The sequence below is a fragment of the Herpailurus yagouaroundi genome, unplaced genomic scaffold (assembly GCF_014898765.1).
Source record: "Herpailurus yagouaroundi ecotype Mexico unplaced genomic scaffold, PumYag 165, whole genome shotgun sequence".
In the NCBI taxonomy this organism is placed as follows: domain Eukaryota; kingdom Metazoa; phylum Chordata; class Mammalia; order Carnivora; family Felidae; genus Herpailurus; species Herpailurus yagouaroundi.
Window position 1 is genome coordinate 23,589,279 of NW_024412406.1, and position 19,305 is coordinate 23,608,583.

General features: G+C 40.7%; 2 long non-coding RNA genes across 2 annotated transcripts; one reads left to right on the forward strand and one right to left on the reverse strand.

Annotated features, from left to right (window-relative positions):
- Positions 1–311: 311 nt before the first annotated feature.
- LOC121038342 (uncharacterized) lies at positions 312–5,623 on the forward strand. Its single transcript, XR_005794304.1, has 2 exons — positions 312–461; positions 4,797–5,623. It is a non-coding gene; the product is annotated as an uncharacterized LOC121038342 (long non-coding RNA).
- An 8,557-nt stretch (positions 5,624–14,180) lies between these two features.
- Positions 14,181–18,983, reverse strand: LOC121038229 (uncharacterized). The gene is made up of 2 exons (XR_005794251.1): positions 18,463–18,983; positions 14,181–15,669 (listed from the first exon to the last, which is right to left on the reverse strand). It is a non-coding gene; the product is annotated as an uncharacterized LOC121038229 (long non-coding RNA).
- Between the last annotated feature and the right edge of the window lie 322 nt (positions 18,984–19,305).

Genomic DNA, 19,305 nt, shown 5'->3' on the forward strand with positions numbered 1-19,305 from the left:
AGGCTGCCTCCCTGCCTCTATCCCCCTTCCTCTAGCCACATACCTGCATTTTCATTTGGGGATCCATGCTTTCTCTGCTCTTGAGACCCATGTCTCGGAAGAGGCTGTACCGCCCAGAATCCAGAATCCAGAATCCAGAGAAGAGGTCATAAACTAGGCCTGAATCAGAGTACGGGGATTCCTCCCCCTCCCCCCAGTGATTGAGCCCACGTAAAGATGACAAGCAGAATGAAGGTTTCTCTTAGAGTTTCCACCAAAGGGGTTCACTCTGTCCTACCAGAGTCAGAAGTGAAAGGTGAAATGGAATCCAGGCTTACAGAAATGGGTTCCCGAAGCCAGCGTGCCTTGAACTTGCTCACCAATTTCTTCCTTTTTTTTTTTTTTTGTTTTTAACTGAAGTTAGTTTGTTTTACATTGTCAGTTACTTCAAACTGAAAACAAAACAGACGAACAAAAGACAGGTACTGAGACAATATTTTCAAGACATTTATAAAATACGTAGTCGCAGGAAAAAAAAGACAATCTACTGATGGTTCCCTCAGAGTTTAGGAGTATATATTCTTCCAAGAGAATCATTGCTTCCATACCCATTCCGGGACCTTCCTTTGAAGATACCAGGGTGACACTCGAGAGGACAGTAAAACTCTGAGTTTCTGTTTCTTAACAGTTAGACTGAGGGCCTAATCCAAGAGTGTATTTCCTATGTCCTAGATCACAATAAATTTTCATTCAATGGAAGCAGAACCTAAATCATTGATCCAATAGAAATGCGTGTTTTTTTTTTTTTTTTTTTTTTGTTTGCTTGTTTGTTTTGGTTTGTTTCTTAAGAAGGAGATTTCAGGGATCAGAGAAATGAGATTTCGTTTTGCTTTTCAAGAAAACGTTTTGGATTGCACTTCTCTGCCTTCTGTTCCCCAGTTTGGAGATTCTGACTTTGATCTCCTAAACCACAGGTGCCTACTGAGAGTAAGAAACCCGCTAATATTTTAATATGCTTCTAAATAAAACATAGAAGTAGATGACGAACACGGATTTGCTTCTCTTAGTTTTTAGCATTTCTTTTAAAGCCCTTCTCTGATTTCTTATAAGTATTCACACAACACGTTCACATACGTTGTTAGGAAGAGGGCCATGACGTCATGAAGACTGATCCTGTCGTTTACCCAATGCCATACTGAATGAAGCCATTTTTTGTGTCACATTAATACAACTTGAGCGACCTGACAATTTTAGCTCTATTTAATATGGAAATTTATTAGAATGATATTAAACATGCTAATACTCATTTGGCTTGCCTACTTATGAGGTTGATTGAGCAACTTTTACCTATGAAAGAGTATACACTTCTAAAATTTGTATTTGTCAAGTACCAGACTAGTTTTTTAGTGCTTACTTTGAGACTCCAATATCTAAATAAGGTAGAAAAAAATGAGATTTTGCCTTTTCAAACATTCTTAGCTCAAATGCTGGACTGAGTCCATATATTTAAAAAGCTTGTCGTTTATTAGAAGTATTATTAGTCTGAGCCTTCAGGCAGCTCTAAGAAGGTTATACAATGAAACGAAATTCACATTACTGAATCTGGAAGTTTCATTCTGACCTAAAAGCTCCATCAATGAAGTTTAAATATGGCACAGAAAGGTTGCTCAGATTTTCAGTACCTTAATAGTATTTTTGCCTCGGAGGCTGTAAGAAATATTTAATATTTAACTTGTGACTCACAGAGGCAACATGTTTTTTTTTTTTCAGGTTTCTGTATCTCTTATTTCATGAGAAGAGTGTGAATACTTTGATTTCGAGATATAAAACCCTTTCCAATGTGGTGCTCTTTAATTCTGATTAATTCAATAGTCTGTTTTACAGGAAAATAATAAGCAATACAAATATTAACAAACCAGAATTCTAAAGGAACTCCCCTGAAGTTTATAAAGAGAGAATTTCATCTTTAGGAGTTTTACCTAGGTGTCAGACGCTTCTGGTTAATAAAAGATACTTGACATATATCATCATATAAATGTTAAAATACACGCACACACACACACACATTCATATACACACACAAGCACACGTGGATTGAGCAACAGATTTAAATAATTTAGGTCTTAAATACTCCATTCTACATGACATTGCTGGAGTTGTAAATTTTAAGGGAACTCTTGGAAACACTCTAGGCCTGAGATACAGCTGCAATCCAGGATAGATCGATATTTTCAGAATAAACTATATTCTGTCAAATATGTCTGCTTCACACAAAACGAAAACCCATATTTAACTTATCTTTTTAAAATAACTTTATGCTGGGAGGTCTTTGGAATTTGCTTCTAACATCCCTAACTTCTTATTGTTACCATTCACGCAGATTTCCTGGGTAACTTTCATCAGATGCAGGTTATCCATGCCGAAGACTGTGACGCAGGTCATGTAAAAATGCAGAAACACCAGCATCATGTACCTCCATGCCTGGAACACATTTTCGGCTGCCCTTTTCTCCCCTGCACATTTACCTTCCTAATTATGTTTTACTCAGTCTAATCTTTAAATTAATTTGAATTCCCCGAGCTTGCAACTGACAGTGAGAAGAATGGAGGAGAAAATTTCCTGAAGGGGAGGAGAAATTAGATTAAATCATAATGATCTCTCATGTTCCTGTAACACTTCAGAGTGTGCCGTGTGATTTTGTGTATTTTAACTGGGTTGCTCCCCACCATCACGAGGTGGATGGAGGCGCGGATGTGTTTTATGTGAAAACGGGTGACAGCTTCTGCAAAGGGCAGCTGCTGTGTTCCATCAGGGCAGGGATTTGGGGGCGAACGAAACCCCCCAGCGCCTCCGACAGTGACGGGTGCATCGTTTGTGCCCGGGTTGGTATTGGCTGAAAAGCTGAAAGTTCAGCTTCCCGCTGAGGGGGTCGGTCCTGGGCCAGCCTCCTGTCCCGGGCGATCCCACCTCCTCCTGGACAGAGCTGAGTGGCCAAGAGGAGCAGCATCCCAGGAACAGAGCTGCTGAATGGCCACATTCTTCTCCAAGTCGGCCAGCGGCTAATGGAGAGTTAGAGTGGAAATCTGGACCAAACAAGATTGAGACGAGCCAATCCACCTCTCACAGGAATTTTAATTAGAAAATAGAGAATCAGGGGCAGGCTCAGGCCAAAGGCAAGACAGAAAAAGGCCCTAAGTTAATATGGAGCCATGGACTTTCCTTTCTTTTCTCCTATTTTTATACATATTAAATATGTATATTTATATACATCTATTTTCCTCTCTGTGTGTTTCACAGTCTCGTATCAACCGTATCCCCAGGGGAGGGGGGCAGGGACAGGATCTGTGACTCTAGCTGGCTGCTATTTTAGCACCACACATCCACCTGCAGACACGTTCTTGAGGAAGCTAGAGTTTAAAGTAGTGTCATTGTTTGGGGAAACTGATTACGCTATTAAAATATATGATCAAATACCAGGATTCTAGTTACTGTGCCGTTTTGGTGTCTCTAGGCTGGAGACAGCTGCTCACAGGATGTTTTTATCAAGTCCTGATTCAAACCTTCAAGAGTTCTGATGCTAAATTGTTGAATATCCTTAACACTTGGAAGTGCCTACTGTTTATTTTCTACCTGAATGCCACAACGTGTCCCTGGCTGCATGATTTTGTAACTTACAGCAGGTATGAGGAACATGTTCGGCCGATTCTTTAAATGTGCTTCTCTGATGTTTTCATTGAAAGATTTTGCTTTTACCCGAAGTTATTGTTAATAACAAGTCATTTGCATCTCAGGGTCTTATATTCCTTTTATTTGTGTAATATTTTGTTTTCGTGTAGGAGCACCGGATAAGTTTTAAAGCAATTTTATGGTTAAATCCATTAAAAATGAAGCAAACAGTCACCATCACAATCAAATTACTATCATCACTGTAAATACATTGGTACTCAAGCACTGAAAATACATTCTTGCGTTTCATTTCTGCACCCCTCCCCCAGAGTTGATAAAATCCGGCCTTTACAATAGCAAAGACATCTTCTATTTTTGGCAGAAATGGATTAATCATATTACAGCTAGCTAGTACCTGTTTCTCATGTAAAAGTAATGACATGCTAACAAAAAGGAGAAATATAGGTATATAGTGGGGAGAATTATGATTAGCTAGGTTTGAAATAGAAGTGTATAATTTTCTCTGCGCAGTAAAATTTTCTCATGAATGTAAAACCTGGAGAATATAACATTTAGCTTATCTTGTGTTTCCTAATGTAAAGTACATATATCTAAAGATACAAATAAAGATAATTACACCATTCATAAATTCATGAAAAACATAAAATGATTTATTTTGTTGCTCTCATTTACAGCATCATTCCATCAAAAACTATATAAGAGGAATACGAACTGAGCTATAGAAATTCTGTTGTTATCAACACAAAAGATTTCTTAGACTCAATTTTCTCTTCCTACTCAAGCAAAATTTCCATCCTTCTGAGGAAATAGAATAGGTAATTATAAAAATATGTGCTACTGTTTCCACATACTACTGAAATTTTGTTGTTTATTTAAGGTTTCCCACTCAAGAGGATAAATTTGTCATTTTCTAGCACAACTTTACATATCGATTCTTCTATCCTGTTCTAATAGGACATGCGTATTACCCAGATACAGAGGGAGATATGACACAAAAATCACGTTCTTTTGAAAACACTGCACAAAACATACCAGTTTAAGGAATCGCTGATGGGCTTCTACCTGACCTGCTCTAGTTAGAAAAGCATTTTATTTACAGCTTATTAATTTATTTCTTTTCATATTTGCAGAAGGGATCGTTTCTTTGTGCCTTAATCGCACACAGTGTGAAGAAAATCTTCTGTAGTATATTCATCGGACGAAATCGACTCCTAAAACGTAAGTGGGGCACACCAAAATGAACATAACCTGCGATTCAAACAATTTACTGAAGATATTAGGATGGCTGCAAATATTCTCCTGTGTCTTTGATTTTTAAGGACTGTATTAAAGTCGCCGTGGTTTATCATTTTACCCCACTGGAGAAGCCACTCTACAATTAATGCTGCTTACTTATTATAATGAGTCATTGTTTACCATGTCAAGCTATTAGTTTAGCTCAGGATCTTGAGCCTAAAAGCACTGGTTTTTTGCAGAACACTTAAGGCAATCATAAGTCCATAGAAGCCTTCTGTATAACCTATTTTACTGACAAACAATTACATTTTAGATTGAAGAGGTGAAATGATTAAGAATATTTGACTTAGTTGCCATGACAGCATACATTTTTCATCAGGCACAGTGTAATTACTACAATTTCAATGATGTAAAATCAAGAAAGATGATAACAAACAGCAGAGCCGTGGAGATATTGCCATTGCAACCGGGTTGCCATAGCAACAGTGATAATAATCCCGGTGATAGATGTTTTCTCTTGCTCTTTCCATTTTGTACGGTTATAACATTCAGAGCCAGTTTTTACCACAGCTTTTTATAGTTTATTAGACTGTCAAAATAGTTTATGAGATGTTGTTGCAAAGGAAATGACTGAGTTCCGCAGCCTAATAAAAATGCCAAATACTCTGTTTACATACTGCTCCAGCACTTAACAAACATTAAAAAATTGTATGAAAAATGATTTGATATTGTATCTGTATTAATCAATTTGCAAGGCATAAGCTCTGTCAGTCAAGGTCAAATGAATAGTTTCCAAACACTACTTTGGGGGAGCCTTGTTCAAGTTTCTTTTTTGCCCTCCCGCTGGCAACCCCCTTCACCTGGATAGGAATATAAACCACCCACAGGAAATACTTTGCACGGCTACAACATAAATAGTTATAGAAAATTAAAACCACGTTTGCTTCTCAAATAGTTTTGGGGTGGGGGACATACTTAAAGTTTATGGCCAGAAGTATTCTCAATTAACTTTTTAAAGACAACAGGTTTTGAAGGCACGACCGAAGATAAGGAATGTTAATGGAACAGGCTCAGGAATAAACACCGTGAGGGTGAATCGTTTGACAAGAAAGCGTACAGTAATACACAACGGCACCACACTACACAACCTACATACCACGTAATGAATACAGTTCGCCAGCGTAAGATATCTGTGCCAATCATTAGACACAGCCTCCCCCCCCCTTATGCAAGCTGTTCTTTCGCTTCCAATGGAAACACGTTACAGAGGAAGTACTTCAATGCAGACCTACCCTGGGTTTGGCCTGTGAGAAAAGGTACCCTAAGATGCGTGCATTCACACGAACCTGGAGACTTTCTAATTTAGTGCAGTCATGTCGGGCACTCATGAATAGACGGCAGAAAATTGAGTCAGACATTAAAGCTTTGGCCCTGCTTATATGCAGCAAACAGAAAACCCTGAATCGTTTCAAAGATACGTACAATTGTGAGTTCACAGGCAGTTTTACCAAAATGTATAAAGGGTATAGAAAGAATTTTCAATGATGAGCCCTCCCTCTATATCCAACCGTTTGTTCCCCCACCAGTGTTTTCCATTTTAGTGGAGTACCTTGGATCTCGTCAGACCAGAGACCAGGTTAGTCACACTAAGAAATTTAGGGCCACGTTCTACACACACTAATACCTCTTTTCTCGCCATTGGAAGACAAAGCGAGAGGGTGTAGAATTGCCAAAGTGTTTCTTACTCCCATTTATTGGTGATCTGCTCTTTAACACCTTCCGTAGACTGTTACGGTTACTTTCAAATGGATGTCATCAGCTGTGGCCCTACGGATTTCAAAACCAGAGTTTTGGATCACTTCTCACTCTCTCTCTCTCTCTTTCAGCTTCAGTCTCTTCGTGGGAACAGGTGATAGAAACGCTTTCCTTGGGGCACCTGGGTGGCTCCGTTTACTGTCCGTCTTGATTGAAGCTCCGGTCATGGGATCGAGCCCCATGTTGGGCTCTACAAGGCTTGGAGCCTGCTTAAGATTCTCTCTGTCTCTCTCTTTGTCTCTCTCTCCCCGCCCCCACCCTCTCTCTCTGCCCCTCCCCCCCATTCACTTTCCCTCTCTTTAAAATAAATAAATAAATAAATAAATAAATAAATAAGAAAAGCTTTTCTTACATGTTAGTGGGATAAATTTGTGCCTGTGACATAGTACCTATTAGTTGAATCTGATAAGGCTGCCCGGAAGGCCAGGCAGAACCCCTGTCCTTTCTCTCAGGAGTGAGACTCAGAGTCCTATAATGTATTGTTCCTAGGAGAAATGTATTGCTCTTCCAGGCAAATATATACTGAATTGTGATTTTTAACAACTTAAAGAGCAAGCTGACACAGTTAACGAGACTTTCCAAGTGCTTCTTACCTTGCTCATTAAGTACGACCCCAACGCCACTCCTAAAAATAAATCGATTGGCATATGTTGTGATCAGTGGCATCATATCCCTATTTCAAACACTCTCCAGTCATTAAATGAAGCCATCGTCGGACAGCTTCTGTCGCTAACAAATACTTAGCAGTAAGCATCCTACCAGAAATGGCCACTTTTTCAGATAAGCTTATCGTTTGCTTGGACAAAAATATTTTCCCTCAATTTAACCTAAGAAACAAATTCTAAGCACTCAAGTACATCTTTTTCTTACTCTTTTCATAGTTCTTCTGTCTCAAACCCTTCCGATAGTGACAAATGCCATAGTTTTTCACGACATGACTGCTATAATATTTAGTGCATCCATTATTAACAAACACCCAGAGTAAACTCCTTACATAAAGAAGTCGTATGTAAGATGCATACACAGACTCTCAGAGACATTACAATTATAAAGAAGGAAAATCAAAGGCCTTAAGAGAGAAAGAAAGGTGTAGGATCAGGGGCGTGTTTAAATCCTCAAAAACAAAATTTTTGCCATTGCTCAAAGTCAAGTTAGCTTTTATTCCTTCCTTACGAGAACGTTCTTTATCTATAATCTTAAGAGAATGTTCTGTCCCAGGAAGTAATACGCGTTTCTTAACTTGAATTGCTTTGATGTATGATTATGCCATCATATGTAACTCACACAACTGCCCTGCTGGGACGTTCATTATTTAGCATCTAAAGAGCAATAACTCGAATCCTACAGCATTTGAGTTAGTTGTAAAAAAAAAATTCAATCTTTACAGAGCAGCAAGTATCTAGTTTTAATACCTCAGAGTCATGTGTTGAAAAGGGCCGAGTAGCTTATGGTTTTATTTTCAAAATTATTCTCTACTAAGATTTTAAGGTTTATCCATGACTTTTTGTGACTGATTAAATTAAAACGTCCTTGAAATGTATCTAAAATATTTCAAAGTTTATGCTACTCCACTTTATTTTTTGCTTAATAGTTCCCAACTGTGAGATTTCCATTTTCACTTCCCCAAGCGTCTCATTCTATGGGGGACACAGACCTTCAGGTACCTGCCAAAATTATACACCAGTCCACAGCATGAGACCCAATAATTCAAGTGCAACCTCCTTGCCCCAACACAACAATCTGGAGAATTCAGAAGGCTGCGTGGGTTATCTTTTGCGAGTTATCCTTCATATCTGGAAAATTCCTTAATTTTCAATGTCTATTACATTGATCCTATTCCCAACTGTACCACTGTGTGTGAGACTCTGAAACTCAAAAACTTTCAGTAGCCACATTTAGGAGAAGCTGGAGGTACCAATAGATACCTGGTCCACATTATAGGATCTTCATAAGGTTCGAAAGAGGAAAGTTTCAAGAGGTTCAAAATATTGATGGGTGAATTAGATGAAGGGGAGTAAGAGGTGCGAACTTCCAGTCGTAAAGTGAGTCACAAGAATGAAAAGCACAGCATAGGGAATCTAGTCAATAATGTTGTAACAACACTGTAAGGATGCCACGAAGATACATAGAATTTATACAAATACGAACTTAGTCGTAATCGTAATCATCCTATGAGCTGTCAGCTGACGCCCCCTTGTCTAGTTTTACAGATAACGGTGCCCGCTGGAGAGTTGGTAATGCTTGGTCTTAGCGGAACTACGAAATCCATGAAACATGGTAATAAAAACACTCAGCAGAAATGCAACTGAAGTGACCTTCAGCTGCGGAGGAATTATTGCAGGGTTATTGTAAAGAAACGGATGAAACCTGAAAGAAAATGTTAAGGGAGACATTGTGCTAAAGAATGTGAGGACGGCAACATTTTGCTGGTAGTCAGAAGCAAAAAGGCTAAGAATGGGTAATGGGGTAATTTGTGAAGCGTCCAGTGGAGGTCGGACTCACTATTATTCTGTAGAATAGTCAATTCTATTGCATATGGGGAAGCTCGCATTAAAGGAAATTTATACATCAGATAATGACCTATTTTCTACTTTCCTACCCCCACTATCTAATTATCCTCTGATGAGCCATCATTATTATTTCACAAGGATATCTTTGCTTCAGAACACACGTGGATGCTCAACCTTGATTATCATTTCAAATTCGTATCAATATCGTGGTTTGCCTCCCGCCCTCAGCAGCGTCCATTCTTCTCGCCTGGAGGAACATCGGTACTTGGTTTATCCCACTCCCACCTGGAAAGATCCAGGTCTAATCCTGTGCTTTGGCAAGTCGATAATTACTGCTCTGAGATACCAAGTTTTCTTAACACCTGTTTGCTGAAGAGACTTATCAATTAAATGATTCTAGATGACAAGATGAAATCATCTCTGAATATTCACCTGTTCGCATAAATGCACCTTATAGAGATTCCCAGTCACAGAGACTCTTCCGAGATTACTGGGCAGTGTCCGAACTTGTGACGTTCAGGTACCGAGCAAAAAGTTTGCCACTTTAGAACTGCAGAACGAAGACGCCAGCCTTGCCGTAATGCAAAGTTAACTTCGTATGTACATCGCTACGTCGTCATGCCCTTACACGACCACCTCTTTGCCTGCTGATATTTATTTCCCACGGTATTTTTCACATTCACCGTGCCAAGAAAAGCTGAACATATTTTTAACCTTCCCCAGGTAAAATCATCTGAAGCGTATTTTTTATATGTTCGATTTTTCTGCAAAAGTTGAGAATTCTTACAGAGAGATGGCACTGTAAACGGAGCGTGCTGTTTATCACGGATGTCTCTGCTAGAGCCACACAGAAGACACCTTTTCACCTTGGCTCAAAATCCATACGTACCTTTTCCATTGCTAACGGAATTTTCCAATGTTATGGAATTACCTCAACACTAGTTTCGACTACTTCAGAGGAGGAGTGGAAATGGGTATCTGTAAATTTTCCTTTCTCCATTCAATATCCTCTCACTTAGCAGGTACTTAAAAACATGGATCTTGCTAATATCGAAATGTTTTTACGGCATTCTTTACTTTGTAATTCTGGAAGGAAATAGGAAAGATTAAAATTCAAGATCTAACAATGGCTGCTGAAATTACAAATCACCTCTGTCCGTCTGGGATTTTACGGTGAGTATTTCCGTCTTGTACATTTAATCTTGTTCTATTTCCACCAACGGTTATTCCTTTCTGCAGCTTTATCCTGGATCACAATTTGGAGGAGAGGTAGCCTTAAAAGACAGAAAGTGTTTCACGATGCCAGGGTGCATCTTCTGTTTTCTAGATGAATATTTTAAGGAATTTGGGGAACACCAGATCAGATTACCTCTTCTGAGTTATGCAAACAACTTTGATTTCCAGGCAGCCCCATAAAAGCCTTACGCACTTCACCTCATAGCTCCTGTTTTCCTTGACACCTCATCTTTGGTTGTTATTGGTTCTGTATTGTTTTTCTAGCCAGAAAATGCAAAGGAAATTGCAATGATTCATGCCAGGTGAAAATTTAGTTATAATACTGAGTATTCATTTCTTAGCATTCTCTGAACTGTAAACCAAGGGGACCTGATTAGATCGTGCTATTAATTTAACGCCAATCTTATTTTTAAAGACAATGAAGTTGTTTAGCAATTAAAACAAAGAAAAAAAAATCAAAGACATAAAATTCAGCTTCAAATGTTTCCTAAGCATATTTGCCATTTTATTGGGTTCATTTCCAAGAACTAGAATGAGACAATCTGAAATTTTGCTAGAAGGGAGTGCTAAAAATGAGAAATCGCACTGTCCAGAAAAATCTTTATGGTCTTTTGGTGTGGCCGGCTGAAATTTCGAGCTTTCTTCCTCTGAGGTCTGATAGGTTTCTGATCTCGGCTACATAGAAGTTCCTCCATGTCAAGGGAGAATTAATGTGCTGCCCCCAAGAAATCTTACTTACTCGAACATGATAACAGCTCCTGGTGAAAAACACTGAAGAATCTTAGATAACCATCTGTGCTTTTAGTTGCTTCTTTATAAAAAGATAAAAGTGGAACAGGAATATCAAATTTAGACACATTATACCATCACCTTGACTTCTTCTGGAAAAGATATAAGGAACACCTATGACTTTCACCTTAGACCATTTAGCGACAATGATTAAACTCTTTACAATATATAGAGTCAGGGCTAGTGATGATGTTTTAAGTTTGATAGTTGTGATAAATTTTACTGAGAAATCATAGATTGCAATTAACTATCCTTGATTCGGTCCTCTCCCTCAATGGAGCACACAATCATCGGTCAATAAATTGTGTCAGACAACGTCCTTAATACTTCACGAATCGCTTCCTTCTCTCCATCCAAGTGCCATCTAATGTCCCTGTCGCCACCCTTACTCGCTGTTTTTCTCCACCCCATCCTCAACACCACAATCGGTGGTAATTCTCTAAATGACTCATCTTTACCATTGCTTAGCGTCTTTGGGATGCCCAAGGTTTCTGATTCTGCATTAGAAAATTCCACATTCGGACTTCCAAGTCAGGAAAACCAGAGAAATCAACGGAAAGCCAGACACCTACACTAGGACACAGGACCAGGAAGATGCAGGAAGATGCAAAAATCAGGTCTTGTCCTCGGTCTTCAGACCAGCTATGACAGCACCACCAGGGGACTCATTAGAAATGCAGATTTCAGGGGGCACCTGGGTGGCTCAGTCGGTTGAGCGTCCGACTTCGGCTCAGGTCATGGTCTCTCGGCCTGTGAGTTCGAGCCCCGCGTCAGGCTCTGTGGTGACGTCTCGGAGCCTGGAACCCGCTTTAGATCCTGTGTCTCCCTCTCTCTCTCTGCTCCTCCCCTGCTGGTGCTCTTTCTCTCTCTCAAAAAATAAATAAACATTAAAAAAAATCAGTTAAGAAATGCAGATTTCAGTCCTACCCCAGTCCCATCACATTGGAAAGTCTGGGGGAAAGTCCCCAACAATCTATCCTTTCTTGCAGGAGGTCATCAAGAAGAAATGATCACAGGTTGACCCCTCAACTGACCCAGGAAATCAGAGGCTCGTCAGGTGTTCCCCTGTCCTTGGAACGTGCATTCTGCTTGCTTTCCCAGTTCCCAGAAGCTCTCCCAAGAACATAACCTTGAGATAGTGACGTGGCATTGAGACTATCTGGACGGTGTACGTGACTGAACCCAGCTAAGGCCTCTACAAGAACTTTTTTTTTTTTTGACACAGAGAGAGAGAGAGAGAGAGAGAGAGCGAGAGAGAGCAAGCCGGCATGAGCAGGGGGGGGACAAGGGAGAGAGAATCGTCAGCAAGCTCCATGCTTAGCACGGAGCCCAACGCAGGACTCCACCTCATGACCCTGAGATCGTGACCTGAGCCAAAATCAAGAGTCAGATGCTTAACTGACTGAGCCACCCAGGCGCCCCAAGGCCTGTACGTGAACTTTTAAGATTCGGCAGGCAGGTGTGGAGATTTGCTTATCGACACCCAAAACAAGCTTTGGAAGTAAAGCCTGCCGCCTACCAACATGAAATGGGCTGCCTCTTTCTTCAGTCTCTCGCTGCCTTCCATGTACAGCGGCCGCTTTCAGACCGCAACCGAGAAGTTTCTGACGTTCTGTACCCATAGTTTTAGCAAGCCCTCTAGGTGACGTGATGCCTACTGAAGTTTGGCAACCACCGTCCTAGCAGAGAGAAAGGAGTCTAAACCTGCAAATTGGAATTAAGGGGTCCGGCTAGAGAGAGAGAGAGAGACGTTCTGCCTGCCGCATCTGGGAAGGAGGGTTTTTATCCTGGGAGCACTTAACACTGTGGTTCCCACCCATGCTGCACATTATAACCACCTGGGAAACTTAAAACTACTGATGCCTGTGCCTTACCACAGGCCGATTACGCCAAAACCTGTGAGGGTGGGCCCCGGGAGTGAGGTGCCTTAAATGTTGCCCCAGTGATTCTTCCACGCTGTCAGGATGGAGAACTGCTGACTTAGGGGGATCCTGATCCCCCCGCAGGATCTTCCCCTGCTTGGCTGCATTAAAATCAGGGTGGCCCCCCCCCCATTTCTGGGAAAATACCACACTGCTGCTTAAAATCGGGACCAGATCACCTAGCCACACTTCTAGAGCCAGCCCTGGTAGTCCTTGCCGAACTGCAAGGTCACTGCACTGCTCAGTACCAAGGGCACCTTCAGTATGGCCAATGGGGCAGTCGTAGACAGCACTCCCGAGCAGTGCTAGAGAGAAGCTTATACGTGTTTCTGTACTTCATCCTGTCCCCTGATCCAGGCTGCTTCAAATAGAGGCTCCTGCATCGTGCCCAGCGAGATAAGCAACTCTATGGTCATGCTTTACATTTTCACCCAGGCTGGCAAATAAAAGTAAGACCTTGTTCTGTGTCCCATGACGCGGCTCTCCTCTTCTTAAAGTTGTGTTTTACTGCTTCAAGCCTGAAGTCGTAAATCACCCAAACGAATGTATCATAGTTTGAAACTGCTCTTAGTATTCACACAAATAAAAACATTATCTCTGGCGTTCTTTTACCAATTCCCTGTAACCGGTGATAAACTCGAATTTAATAGAAAAGGGAGCAACTCTCACTTTGATAATTGCTTGTTGTATGTTAAACAGCTATCCTGGATACATGACATACTGCCCTACATTTAAGCACGAAGTGATCTAATTTACACAATAGAAACTGGAGATTTTATAACATGAGGTGATGGTCTTAGATGTTGCTGGTCCCAGTGTGTTCCCCCTGACCGGATTGGTAGCACCTGAAAACATGTTAGAAAAGCAGGAACTCACACCCAACCTAGTCCTACAGAAGCAGAACTTAAATCTGAACTTGTATTTTAACAAGATCCCCGGGTAATCTTATTGCACACTAAGGTCTGAGAAGTACTGGCCTTGGAAATGCTGAAGAAATTGCTTCAAATTCAGGTGTAGAGAACTAAATTTACTTGGTAGCCATAAAAATCACAAAATATTTGACATGCTAATTAAAACTACAAGCAAAGTAGACTTTTCTTTCTCATTTAGCAGAAAAGAAGCTTGAAATGGATGTACAGGAAGGAAAACCATGGTTCCCGGAAGTTACAGCATAATGTTCTCCGCCCCAGAAAACATACCCTCCGGTTATACAGGCGTATTGTATGTTGCAAGATGCGAGGCTCAACGGTGGGGCAGGGCTGGTGAAGATAGGAAACTGCAGGGGACCAGTGCCAGGATGTCAGAATTTGGCTGCCTTAATTAACCTATTCAGTAAACATTATGGAGCATCCAGCATATTCTGGAAACGGGGTTCGGTGCCAGGAATACTTGTTTTTGGTTTCTTCACTGTCTCTATTTTGGAGGCAGCCGTGGGAATAACCACAATGCATCTTGGTAAATGCTGTAATAAAGGCATGCGCTGCTATGCCGAGGGCTCAGCAAAGGAAGCCATAAACTGACTTGAGAGGAAAGAGCATGCTTAAGAGTAACTTCTTAGAAAGAGTGACAGTTTGGTGTCCTTCCAGATGACTGGAGGTGAGTGTAGCTGAATTCCAGAAGGACAAAATAATTTCTTTACAGGCTATCTGAAGTCTTTTTTTTTTTTTTTTTTTTTTTTTTTTTAATGAGCCTTGAGGGTGAAATCAACAGGATTCTGAGTGATACTTAAGGGAAAGCCTTTGGAGAACAAGCAGTGGTTGATGATGTGGTTCAAGAAGAGACAGGAGGAGTGGAGATTCAGGGCACAGATGGAGCAGTAAAACCTTGAAAAGAACAAGAATGTTTCCTTCTGTGTCACTGGAGAAGAAGGTGGGTGAGTATGAGATTGGAGGTGAGGAGGCAATCAATCGAGAAGCTTTGAGTCTGAAAAGTCCCTATTTTCTCAAGGGAGAAGAATGCACATTCTTTCAGAAAAGAGTGAGACGGGCTGAGACAGTAAAGAGGAGAGCAGTGCAAATGACAAATGCTTTTTTTGGTAGTGCGACCTGGAATTTGCAAGGGACACTTCAAAAGGAGGCGGTGAGGGTCCGTGTGTGGTCGAGATCATGAGTATGTGACAGCAACAATCCTCTACGTCGTGTGGCTCTGTATACTGGTCTTCAGCAGTGCAGACGCTTGAATTAACCGAAGGTTCCCCGGCTGTTTGTGTGAGTGCAGTAGAAAGGCGGAGGTGGAAAGATCTTGAAGATGATGGTCAGGAGCAACTGAAGTGATCTGTAACGTGCTTCTTAAACTTTCATGTGTGTATGAGTCACCTGGAGCTCTATGTTAAAAGGCAGATACTGACGGAGTGAGTCTGGAGTGGTGACTTCAAGTCCTCATTCCTAACAAGTTGCCAGAAGATATTTATTCTGGAGTGTTCCATAGACCACACTTGGAAGTGATAATATTCTAAGCTGTGAAAGGGATGAATTAAAACCCGAAGTGTGATGGGCCTGGAAAAAAAGGAACGCGTGAATGTAGTGAATGTCAACGAGCAATTATACCAACACTTTATCCTCATCGGGATGGCTATTACAAAAAAGATGTTGGTGAGGGTGTGAAAAAGTTGGAACCATTGTGCACGGCTGGCGGGGGTATAAAATGGTGCGGCTGCTACTGAGAACAGTATGGTGGTTCCTCCCCAAATTACACATCAGATTAAGATACAAGCCAGGACTTCTACTTCAAGGCTTACGCCCAAAAAAACTCAGATATGTGTTCACTCATGGTCACAGCAGCATTATCCACTGAAGCCAAAATGTCCAACCCAAATGTCCATTGATGGATGAACGAGTAAACAAAATGTACGCATACAATGGAGTGTTGTTCAGCTTTAAAAGGGGGAAAGACCCTGACAGAGGCTACAATGTGGACAACCTGAGGACGTTATGCTCAGTGAAATAAACCAGACACGAAAGGACAAATATTGTCTGATTTCACTTCTATGGGGACCATAAAGTAGTCAAATTCATAGAGACAGAAAGCAGACTGGTGGTACCAGGGGCTGGGAAGAAAAGGGTAAGGGGGGGGGGGAGTTATTGTTTAATAGCTACAGAGTTTCAGTTGGGATGACAAAAAAGTTCTTTAAAAATACTGCTGCCTAGCTTCCACTTCCAGACATTCTGGCTTAATTGCTTTGGGATGCAATCTGGGTATCAGGATTTTAAAGTTCCCAAGCGATTCTAAGTGCAATAAAATTTGGAATCCACCAGATTAATTTCAAGAGAAAAGCAAAAGGGATTTAAAAATTAACAGTTATAACCCTTCGAGAATGTTTTTACGTTCACTGTTGAAGGAAACTATACAGTAGCCTTCAGAGGCTGGCTTTTGTCTCTGGAGACTCACACTCAGAACGGTTTTAACAAAAAAATGGGTTTGTTGGTCCACTTCTACTTGGTCACGGATTTTGACCGGCGTCAGACCCTGGGCTCTGATCAAAAGAAGCCAAGAGCTTGGACTAGGTCAGCCCAAAGTTGCGGAGCAGGTACTGGTTCCATCATGGTCACGTGGTCCCTTGAGCCCCCTCCTGACTGCATTCAGCCTCTTCTTTCTGTGAATTTTACACCCCAAAGAAAATCAAGGGGAACTGAAATCCAAATGAAAGCAAAAGGGATAATAAACACCATTCACAGTCTCTTAACCTTGGACTTTTGTTTGCTAAAGGAAGTCAGAATGTGTGGGAAGATTGGCTGAGAGCACAGCAAAGTAACCACCGAGTCACTGGAGTTACCTCTAATATGTGATTCCAAGAGTATTCTGTCTGAAGAGAGAACAGTTTAATAACGACGAGCTCCTTTCTGCAAGGTATATATATAAAAAAAAATGTTCCTGAGATAATCGTGAAGAAACAAAGATTGTAGAATACACCAAATCAGATTTTCTTTCAAAATGCTTGATGTTACCCTTTTCTAACGAGGCCAAAAAGTCTTAAATGCCTACTCCATAATTTGATTAAAATGCTTTTTTTTCTGATAATATATACATACATATATATACACACATAAATATGCTTATGTATATAAATATTTAAATTTACCTGTATTATATATTCATTTATATATAAATATAAAATATACATTATATTAGTTTATAAATAACATCAGTGACTTCCTTGTGATGCCAAAGAGGCTTAACACTGCAGTACTGACCACAGTTTAAAATGCTTGCCAGTTTTAGGAGCGCCTGGGCGGCTCAGTCAGTGAAGCGACTGACTCTTGATTTTGGCTCAGGTCGTGGTCTCATGGTTCATGAGTTTGAGCCTTGCACTGACAGTGTGGAGCGTGCTTGGGGTTCTCTCTCTCCCTCTCTCTCTCTCTCTCTGCCCCTCCCTCGTGTTCTCTCTCTCTCAAAATAAATCAATAAATTAAAACATAAGTACAGAAAACGCTTGCCAGTTTTTGCCTGCAGTGCTGCAAATTATTCCAAGTTACTTAAGTCCTATTTTGAAATGGGGAAATAAGGAGACAAAAAGTTGTCTCTATTTCCCAATATACTTGTAATCCTAGGAGACATTATTTGTAATTTAGATTCACCTTTGGTGGTAAAGGCAGGTGTCAAAAACAAACCACAGTGGTATGTGAATAACGTGACCCAAACTGCCTCACTCTGACTTAAACACTCTTAACAACATATTAGATCCCAAAGCATCTCTCAAACCCTGAAAGAAGGTGTTTATACTCTTATTGATCTTAAGACCACAGAATAAATATAGGCAAACAATAAGAAGTTCAAAGGCATGTTACTGCATGCATTGCATCTAAAATATAATAATGTTAGCAATGCTACCTGATAGGATAAAATAAAGCTTATCTCATGGAGAAGTCTTTTCTCTCCCCTCTCTCTAGAAACCATCCTTTTTTGTCTGCCCTTGATCTACAAAACCATCCAAAGAAACTTTCCAGTGTAGTTTGCTAAATTCCTCCAGTTATAAGTTACTCCCTAAAAGTAACTTTGGCACTTTCGAAGGCTCATTAAATCTTTCTGGGCCCTCGGGTATCACTAAGGAAACTGCTACAATAATTTGCTAAATGGTATCCTCGGGACCTTAAAAAGTTCTTGTTCCTCGCAAAAAACGAACTTGCTCTCGAGAAGAAATTTACTTCCTACCAGGATACGACTAAGACCCTTTGTTTATTGTTCCAAGAAGGATTTAAGGGGGTTAAATCAATTATTTGTTTTAGACACACTCTGTGGTCCAGAAAACTACTATTTTTGACTATCAGTGTTTAAAAAAAGAAAGCACCAACCTGGCCATCTTCTCGCTAGTCCGTCTGTCCACCGGGAGAATCATCTGTTTAAATGGTGTGAGGCGTTTGGTCTGCCTTGAATTCCAAATTGGCTGTCCTGGAAATGCATCAGCTGTTTCTTTAAGGCCCACAGAAGTTTTATAAACATTGCTCTAAGTTTAAGTGAAACTAGAACTGTCTTCAAACTCCTAAATGACATAATCTAAATAAACGAAACTAACATCTCTAAAGGAATTTCCATTATAGTCATGGAAGAAAAGATGAAAAGCTGCATTAAAAGTTATGTGATCTTGCTATAGCGTTCTCCCAATGTTTGTTAATTTCCCTATCCCACCATCTTGTACTATATTCAACGAAATAAAGTATAGCATCAAGCTCATGCGGCTGTATCTGCCTAAAGCTTTTCTGGAAGAAAAAAAGACTCTCATGGAGGTAGCAGTAAAAGAAGAAACAGGAGAGAGCTGGACCTAAAAATCAAATCTGGCATTCATACAAAGATCGAAATTAAAATCGCAAGGAGAAAATAAACAAAGTTCCCCAGTTCAGCCCCCAGCCTCCTGCTCTATTCTGGGCATGCTTTACAAAGAGGGGATTGGGATCTGGCCCTGTGTGTTGTCAGTAATACGCACTTTCCAAAAACACAGGTTTGGGGGAGTACTGGCAAGGAGGAGAAGGGGTCATAAAAACCTGGCACGGACCCCACCACTCCCCATCCTTACACACAGACCAGGCTCAACGGTACAGGGAAGGCAACTGGTAGATTCCAAAAATAACTTGCCAAATACCACAAAAACAACAAAGCACCTTCTACCTGACTCATAGGACACTAGCGACTTTAAGTAG